Source organism: Siniperca chuatsi, linkage group LG4 (assembly GCF_020085105.1).
Source record: "Siniperca chuatsi isolate FFG_IHB_CAS linkage group LG4, ASM2008510v1, whole genome shotgun sequence".
Taxonomy (NCBI): Eukaryota; Metazoa; Chordata; class Actinopteri; order Centrarchiformes; family Sinipercidae; genus Siniperca; species Siniperca chuatsi.
In genome coordinates, this window is record NC_058045.1 from 7,073,148 (window position 1) to 7,083,480 (window position 10,333).

Below are 10,333 nucleotides of genomic sequence, written 5' to 3' on the forward strand. Positions count from 1 at the left end.
GTTTTGGGTGGAGGAAAAAATCTCAGAGAATGATATTTCAAAACTTGGACAAATAAAACCAAACTATCTGCAAGGCTCAATACCAATAGAGGTAATTAGAAAATATACAGTATATATATATATATATATATGTATTTGTAATTTGGTTGGAAGAAGCCGTGGTCTGATTCTTGTTGCTCAAGGAGGACACTACAACAGGATGGTTGTTTTTCTGACATGTGGGCTAAAGCTCTGTGTACATAGTTCAGATGACCTGACCTTGAAACTACAAGCTGCAAGCCCTGCAGGGTCTAAAGCTATTTTTCCTGGTCCAACATTAGAGTCTAAATAAACTTGTGGCGGCTTTTAGATGGATGAGCTTCACAGGGACTCATACAAAGTGATTCACCAGAGTTCAAACCACAGCAAGTCTGGAAGTGGGAAAGAACAATGATATCAAAAGATCCGGGATTCGGGCTCTGACACCCCCCCTTCTGCCACACAGGTTGTGAAGAGGACGTCTGTCCTCTGTAAACTCACCAGGATGTCACTGTCTGAGAGTAGAATGTCTGGAATGTGCCCCTGTGGTCAGTGGGCCCGTGAACCAGTCATTTGGCTAGTATTGCTTCCAGAGTCTGGCAACAAAGGCATCCTGGTCCACCTCTCACCTTTGTGGGGTTCTCTTTGGACTAAGCCTGAGGAATTTCTACCTCAGGAGTTATGATTTTGACCTCCAGGTCAGCCAGTTGGGGACCACCCTCGTCCAAACATATCTGCTCTCACATTGTCCAAGGGTTTCATATTTTGGTTTGTAATATCATATTGAGCATTTTTTGTGTTTGCACGTTGACATCAGCTTCTAGGAATGTCTGTCGGTTCACTAATCTTTCCCACCCTTCTCATTGCATAGCTCACCACTATAGCATGTCATTAGTGCATGAAAGATTTGTGTTTTGAGAAGGAGACGTGTGGGAGGTGTGTGTGACTGTTACTGTCTTTGATGTTGTCAGGTACTGAATGTCTTGATGTAAAATGTTTCAGTGGTCAGAGGAACAAGTTATGGCAGCTCCCTGCTAATCACAGAATAATTGTTTTGTAAGAGATGCTAAGAGTTGGATACTGAACAAAGTGTCATGTAAAAAAAATGCATGTGAAAAATATTTTGCATGAAAGTGATGGCATTGTTTTCTTTTTTCAAAGAATGCAAATCATCCCTTCAAAGCTCATAGTTTTGGCCTTCTTTATTTATATATTAAAGTTGCTTTTTATATTAATAAAAATTTGAATGAATCTGTGTCGTGTAAAAGGTTTACCTGACTCGGCAGTTTCCCTACACAGCTTTTCATCCACATTTAGCTCAGAAATTCCCATCTCATCCACCCTGTTTTCAGTAGTAGCAAGCAGCTGTTGCCAGCAAAAAAGCTCTGAAAAACCCATTGTCCGCTTCCTTCCAAAAAGCATCAAAAGTCTAGCCGGCAGTCGGTCCTCTGACAAGCTAAAGAGCAACTTTCTTCTCAGGCACTAACAGGAGCGTGAATATGGACTTAAAGGAAATATTCCTGTTTGGGATTTCTGCTTTCTTGCTGAGAGTTAAACGAGAAGATCGATACCACTGTGTGGTAAATATGAAGCTACCGGTTAGCTTAGCTTATTCAATATTTTAATCGGTACATTCTCAATTACTAACAGAATTTTTTTGTGCATTCATTGTTTCTTTTACATATTTCTAATTTTTGAGAAGAGAGTGAAACATCCTCTCTCCACACATTGCCCTTTGTTGTTCTTCTACCAATTTGAACCTCCTAATACTCTTCAGCTGTCCAGAGCAAAGAACCCTCTTCTTTCTCCTCTCCCTTACATACAGCTTGTCTGCCATTTACTCCCTCAGTTCATTCTTGCTATCTGCTCTCCAGCTACTCTACATTTTTTATCATCAGCCACCTCAAATGTATCTTCCTCTAACCATTACTCTCTCCTCCTCTCTTGTCTCCATCATTCCTTACCCCTCCCTCACAATTGTTTCTTTTAATTTTACCCCAGCCCTCCCTCCCTGCCCCCTTCATTGCGTGCGACGAAGAGAGGTATACTCTTTCTTCAAGCCTGCACAAGTGGAGGGAGGAGGGGGACAGAATTGAGGAGGAGGAGGAGGAGGAGGGAGGTGGTGGTGGAGAGCTGCTGGGACAGATCCATTTTCAAAGCACTATCTTTTCATTTGTTTTCCTTCAACATTTCACTGCTATTTAGGAGGAAGAAAAAAGAGAGGAGAAAAAAAAGAAAAAAGGAAAACCATACAGATGCTCACACACACATACTGAGAAATGGCCCAGATGGCCATCACTCATAAAGGGAATCTTTCAGGAACGACTCACCAGCCTATCTACCATGTTAAGACAAGATACCCAACAGCCAACCCCCACCCCCAACAAACTGCAGCTGCCAAAGCGAGATTTGTATCTTTGCCGGGGAGAAAAAGCACAGCGCTCTCATCCAAATGTCACCCTAAGTGAGCATCAAACTCACCTGTCGCAGAGCGGTTGCTTTTTTTTGAAACCGTTCCCAAAAGAACTTCCCCACCCCTCGTCTTGGCAGGCAATACAGACCTTGATATCGGTCTAGGATGTTCCTCTTTTCACTTTCCAAGAAGTGCGTATTCACCCCCCCCCCAGGGGCTGCTTTTAATCCCCTCATCATGAGAAGAACTGTAAAACCTCCTCATAGTTGTCTCCATTCCCACAAGCATGCTTGGGACAAAAGCAAATGTTCATTCATCTGGTGGAATCTCTTGTCAGTGACATGCTATTGTAAAAGCACGTGAGGATGGAAGGATGGAAAAGAAGAGCCAAGGGCAGAAGGACAAGACGGGAAGGGGAAGTGGTCGCTGCTCTGAGAGTGATTACCTCAGTGGTTAGCACTTCATTACCTTGTGTCTCACTATGTTTTATGTGCACGGCTGTGTCTTAGGTGGGCTGTAATGGGATAGCGAATGTCAGGCCCCACATACTCCTGGGAAGTTTTTTCCCCCCTCTTCCTTTTAAAGAGAGACAACGGTAGATGGACCACCCTGACAGGGATTAATGTAGGTTCAAAAAGGTCAGATAAAAAAAATCATTTCTGGTGATATGTGGTCTGTGCAGTAGTTGTAGAGAGGAGATTATTGTAATGGACTGAGTGTACTTTTCAGAACAAGCTGCTGAAACACAAGACGTTAGACTAACAATCTAATTTTGTGATGATGAGCTGAAATCTCATTTTAGGTCAGAATTTCTAGAGTAAATGTATGTTTGGCTGTCTGGTCATACATAGATCCAGCTTCTGGACACAATACTGCAATTGGGTTACTTGTCTGGATTTATTAACGTGCAAATATGATATGGTATTTTCTGTTTTGTCACAGCTTTGAACAGCCAAAATCATTCATCTCATACTTGGAGTCTCATCAAGCCCCCCTCCGTGTGAAACAGCCACTTCGGGAGAGCAGCGGAGGAAGAGGAAGCACGACAAGGAGTCCACACCCGTGCTCATATCAATCACTGTAATGTCAGTTTGAGGATGGCCAGTCAGTTGGCATAGATGATAAGGCCATGTGAAGAGTTACATTGTTAAAGGGTGGCAGAGCGTGAGAAAGTGTGATAGTGATGTTACAACATGTGTGGATGCAACACCACTGCACACTTAGCAGAGACAACATAGTATTTACTGTGAGCTGTTTCAACACATCTACAAATCCAGTGGTTTAATTACTAGACTGAACTTTCAAATTAATATATTTACAGGATGAAAAAAAGGAGGTTACTTTAAAAAAAAATCTGGTGGTGAAGTGGCTGTAGGACAAAATTGGATGGGAGTTTCCCTGGTAAATTTTTGGGACTATTTAAATTCACATGAAGAACGGACAGGCAAAAAAGGCAGAGGAAAATAGCTATGAATGGAAAGAGAGTGGAAAAGCAGAGGGAGGGGAAAAGGAAAAGAAACTTTAATCACAGAAACACTGACCCATAAAAAAGGAGAAGCAGACACAAGTGAAAACCAGAGGAATGTTATCCAGCTGGGGGATACATCCATCCGTCCAGCTCTTTCTGCTGTATTTCTACTTAAAGCTACGGGTGGATTGGATTGGGGTGGGGGGTTGGTAAAAGAAAAAAGCCTCCGATACAAAAACCAAATTGAAGGATGAGCTAAAACCAGCAGTTCTAAAACCCTGCGGCCATGGGATTGGGTCCTGAAGCAGCCAGGCCGCACATCTCTGAGCTTTTGCCAAAAAAGACTTTGCTTCCCAGCTCTTTCACACTCTGGAGAGAGGCAGCTCTCATACAGAGCGCTGAAGGCTGTTTAATTACCTGACTGGCCAGTTAGCTGGACGGCTCGGCCACAGCGTCTGACGGGCTTCCTCCCAGTCTCCACTCTTCCCTCTCCATGGCCTAGACTCGGCCCCACCATACTGGAGCTAAACCCACATCCCCTTATTGGGAGCCAAGGCCAATTAGCTGCATCCATGCTCACACTGCTGACTGTTCACTTTTCATATTCGCCTGTGTACATCCTAATGCTAACAAGAACAAGATGTTTTGTGCTGGAAATTCTTATCAGTAGCTCGAGGATCAGCAGGATGCAGAGTTCACTGATTTACAATGAAAGGGTTACATGCCATAGAAGTATTTCCTCCTCTTGGCTTCTGAAGAGGCAAAGGGTGCATGAATACGTGTTTTAAAAGACTTGGCTGTGTCCCGTCGTGTTATTTTTACACCCTCCTGTTCATGCCCTAATCACTTGGCCTGGGGGAAACCACTCCCTCACCGGATGAACTCTCATTGCCATTTGGAAAGGCAGGGTTTATCTCATTAAATATGATGGAGACGTATGTAAAATACACCCTGTGGATAAACATTGTGGCCTGGGGGAAAACATCTACAGAGCCATGATTTACTGGAATGAGAAGCAGCAGTATTGTCCTAAATAGTTCTGTCATGTCTGAATGTTTGGGTGATAGATAAAGAAACGTGAGCAGCACTGCCGACTGCATCTCAGGCAGTTCAGGCATGCCTATAATGTACTTATTGTATTGTAGTGCATCGTCTCTGCTTGGGTAATCTTGTGGAATGAATGGGCCTGCTCGGTTCATTGATGTTATTGAGTGGCATACTGCAGTATGTCTCTCGACAAGGCCCAGCTCAAGCGGATCTCTGCAATCATGAACAACAGGTGGGCTTGGACAGCGTTCCCTCCACTGCAAACAATTTTGCTTTGAAACCCCTAAAGCCTGATCCAAGACAGGAAAAACTTCCCATTAGTGCTGCTTATTTTCTTTTCATGGACCACACACACAAGCGCACTCACACAAAAACATGTAAGCAAAGCAGTATTGCACTGACTTTCATTCATTTCCTGGAGACTTAACCAAACTTTAACCATAACCATGACATGCCTAAACCCAACCCTAACTCTTGCCTTAAAGGAATAGCATCATTTGGGGATATACACTTTTTTGCTTTCTGGCGGTGAGTTCTGGTGGAGAAGGTTGATACTATTCCCATGTCTGTCTGAAAAACACAGGGCTGTAGCCAGCAGCCAGTTAGCTTAGCTTAGCACAAAGACCGGAAACAGGGGTAAACAGCTAGCCTGGTTCAGTCCAAAGGTAACTAAATCCACCTACCCGCACCTCTAAAGCTCACTTGCTGTATCTTGTCTGTTTCATCTGTACAAGTATAAAACAATTATAAAACAACAATTTTACATTTTACCAGGGGTTATATGCCGGGCTTTTTCTTGGCTGGGAGCTGTAACTTCCTGGAGTCTCCCCTGGTTGCCTGGCATCTGGTCCCAGCCAAGAAAATAATAAAACAGCAAATTCTCATTTTTGCTACTTGGTTTTTGTATGGATTAAACAAGTGAGATTTAATGTGTTAATTAAAGATCTTTAGAGGTGCTGGTAGGTGGATTTTGTCACCTTTGGACATGAGCAAGGCTAGCTGTTTCCTCCTGTAAGATAACTGGCTTCTGGCAGGTGATGCCAGTGGTATCGATCTTCTCATCTAACTCTCCGCCAGAAAGTGAATAAGTGTTAACCCTGAATTTTATTGGTTTACCTTGTGAGGACCAAATGGGAGGAGTGTCCCCACAAAGTCACAGATTTATGTACCTACTACATCATTAATACACATACAAAAGCACAGGTATAGATAAACACAGACAAAAGGTCAAAGGTCATTCATACATTAAAGTACCTTTGTGGTACAGGACAGAGAAACGTTCTCTCTCCTCGCTCTAGCTCAGCTTTGGGTTTCTGCTGGAGGAAGAGTGAGCTACAGCTACAGCGGACTTAAAGCTGTAATCAGAGCCCCGAGCCATCCGCCCTGCGCTGGGACTCTGGAGTGGTTTGAGAGTGGGCCAGACATTCCAGAAGAGATCGCCGCCCAGACACCCAGCAGCAGCCAGTCAGCAATAAATTCCAGAATAGCAGTGCTGCCGCTAAAAATAGTCATCTGGACAAGAGAGGGACGGAGAGCTGGGTGTGTGGAGGGAGCCCACTGGATGGAGGATGAATGATAGAGGAGTGGAAGCTGAGCAGGAAAGGAGGGTGGTTTATTCCATTTCATATCCAGTCACAATGTTATCACAGCGTCGCAGAGGAGAAGGAGTCCTGCAGGGATGTGAGTTGGGCTGTGTGAGTGCTTTCTGAGGGAGCGAGAAAAATAATGCACATGCGATTGTGTCCATGCATTTGTGTGTCTGTGTGTATGTGCAAAAGCATGGAAAGCGGCCTCTCAGATTGTTATTTCTAAAACAATGTGTCAGCTAACCGAGGGAACACATGCTCCACTGTACTCAGGACTTTCTTCAGGCCCGGCTCTCTATTTATTTTTCCTGCAATGAACGGGCAGCTCGGTTTACAGCAGCCACCCTAAACCTTCACTGTGGAACATCCTGCCTGCAACAGCAGCCAGACGCGCCAAGGCAGCACTGACCTCGCCAAATCCTCCGCCACTTTTTGCTCTATTTGCAGAATATCCCCCTACTTATTTCATATGAAGCCATTTTTCGGGAGACAAAAGGAGTTGTAAACTGATTCGAAGTGAATGTAAATTCTTCAGCTTTCATGTTCCAAATCCCTCTGCATTTGACGGCTTTTATCTGATGCAGCTCGAGGGGGCTGCGATGAGAGAGGCCTCTTTTCAAGTCTGTGCTTCAAGTAGAGAATAGCTTATATACTCCAACATTATACAGACCTCCATATCTGCAAGGCATAGAGTCAGGGTCACACAAAAGGACCGGATGGGGTATTTGGGGAGGTGTCTGGGGTTGTTTGGCATTTTGAATGTGTAGATGGGTATGCCGTCTCCACCAATAAACCCCCACCTCCAGGGGCAAACGATGGAGGGAGGAGGGTAAAGGAGGGAAGAGTTCAGAGGGTCTAGCAGCTGGACTTTATTTAAGGGTCAAAAAGTGAACCAGAAATTGTTCTGAAGACATAAAAAAATCCCTTTGAAACTCAGATCATATCAGTGTCAGGGGTGCAGCCGTTGAACTCTCAAAAGAACTTTTCGGTTTTTCTCCTTAACATTGTCTGTATTGGACTTTGCATATGACAATTACCTACCATAAGCATTTAAATTGTTGCATAAGTGCTTTATTATTGTTTGTCCTCTGCCTGTAGTATTAAATCTGAGCTTTGTTCTTGCTCGCCTTTGACTTAGACAACTGGAATTTGCAGTACAACAAAAAGAGACCTGTGCTTGTTCCAAGGATAATTATCTTGCTCTTTTGGAGAAAACTTCCAAAAGAAATAATGACTTTAGACGATGATTGATGCAGTTTTCTGTAGTTCACTGTCAGTGTGACAAAAATGAATATTGATGTAGGAGGGATTTATAAATAGAAGGCTTAAAAGGCTACTTTTATAGCTCAGACTAGCTTACAAAGGCCAATTTCAGACTTGGGATAACAGTTTCAATGTGTGAATGAGGAAACCTAAATCCTGCTCTGCACCATACTGTAGAAGTATTTGATGTTGTCTTCTTCCAAGGCCTGCAGCTTGTGTCTGGCCAGCACGAGCTGGGGGTGCTGTCCTACTCATCAGTACCAAAGCCCCAAAAGACTGCAGAGCTTCCAGCCAACCACCCACTCCCCCTTTCAAAATGTGGATCAAATTAACCCGGCAGCAGCAATGTTCTCCCTCAACAATCAATGGACTCTCCAAGTCCTAAAAACAGACACTCTTGTTTCTTCCCCGAGCCAGACATGAACCGTGTTCTCTGCTCCATGTTGCCTGCTGCTGTTTGCTTGACAGTTTTTTAATGACAAAAAAATTGCTTTTCTCCAGAGACTGTTAAAGTCTATATTTTTTAGTAATTACCAGCAGGTGTGCTGGGTCCAAAAAAACCCAACACTATTCATTGAAGATGTAATATCAACACTTTTGTCACATCACTGCCCTGAGGATTTGTTTTATATTTGCTCTGTTTCCAGCATTGTTCAGGTGAGCCACTTCTTACCTTGGCATGCATCATCTCATTAGGGTGCAAAGTTGTCATGACTGGAACTAGCTGTCACTCAACCACTCAGAGCTCATTCCCAGAATAACTGAGTCTACCTAGGATGAAGAGGGTCTCAGGGCAAACACAGGTCATTTTCTTCTGAGTATGAAAACATTTATCTTCTTTAGACTTAAAAGTCGGTTCTAAAAAGTCCTTATTTTTGTCCAACATGGAGCACAGTGACCATGGTCAGTTGAATTCAGTTTGGTACAATCTCTTCCAATAGTGACCAGTTTTCATGGTGGGAAAAGTATAAACATTTCCAGTGTCACGGTCACATGGTAGTCCCCAGCTGGCATGCTGTAGACAAATTCAGGAACTCCTTTTCGTTGGGACTGTGATGGACGATGAATAATAACCCTCATCCCTGAAGTATTTTGGTTTCTGTCTGCGTTCATGTGATGTGTAATATGGCTAAAAGTGCTGGTTTCATCTCAGTCCTTATACATGGGTCACGAGTAGCTATGTGCATCAGTTTGCACACTTTGTAGCACATGCAGCCTGCTCCTCCATAAGAACTGTTCCGTCCCAGATCAGTCATTGGCTGGTCTGATAAACCTGAATCTGGCTCGTATGTTGGTCCTATTGTAGTTTACTGGAATCTCGCTCAAAAATTACTTCATTATTAAGCAAAGCAACAAACTTAAGACAGCCAGTTCTCCTGACCAATGGAAGAGCAGATCAATGTGTATGCCCACTAATGAGCTTGACAGGGTTGTATGCAAGGAATGAAAGTTGTGCTTTTAACAACATTTTGGCAGAAATACAATATGTTTGGAACATCATGAGCATACGAATGGTCAGTGGCAAAATGGATTATTCTGCACAGGTGGATGTTTTGATACTTGTTTCCACTGAGAAAACTGGTCACTGTTGGAATTTAATGTACCTGCCGTGCTCTGTGAGGGACAATACTAAAAGGTTTTTACAGCCACCTTTAAAGCCTACAGGGAATGACTTTCAAAGCTTACAAAATAGATTTTGGGTGGAGTATTACTTTCATCAAGTTAATTTAAAAGTGGGGTATACGACTATGGAGAAATCCAATACCATGACAAATACCATGATATAGAGCGAACAACGACACAGCAAGTAATGTAACTAACGTTAACTAGGTTGTTGGTTAGCAAACTGTCGCTACAGTTGCTGCTTCGAAGCTAACAGCCAGAGAGGACGAGACGGTTTCTCAGCCAGCACAGCAGCTCCAGACAGCGATACACACAACTCTCCTGCTGCTATAGCTAACATCACAACAACAGCATATCTTGGCAAAATAGAAAGTAAGCTGAATGTCCGCGGGCAAGTCATTTAACGTTACCTGACACACAAATCATGGCTGGACTATTGTTGTTTATTTCCCATTTACAGAGCCAGGGCTGTGTACAAACACCAGAGGGTTTTTTTTCAGCGCATACACTGAACGGACAGCTAGCGGACCGTGAGGAGATATTTGCTGAATTTGACAAAAAGGTGTGTATTGGATTAGAATGAATCGCATATCCCACCTTTAAGGCTGAGGCTTTGTGGAAACATTGGCTAATTTCAGTGCTCAAAACTGGCCCATTCTCATTGGTAGTTCTGCTTTTGACAGGTTGGCTGCCTGCTTTAAGCAGGCCATGAGGTTTTAACAAATTCTTTCAAACTGAGTCAAAATGACTTGTACTCTTTTAGTGTGGCGTTTTGACCCCATCCTTTGACCCCATCAATGAACTGAATTCATTATGTTAGAGTTAAGGATGAAAATAGAACACCTTTGCAATGTGAATCACCACTGCTGACCTCCTTTGTGCATCCATGTAGGTTTTTGGGTCACACATTCTTAA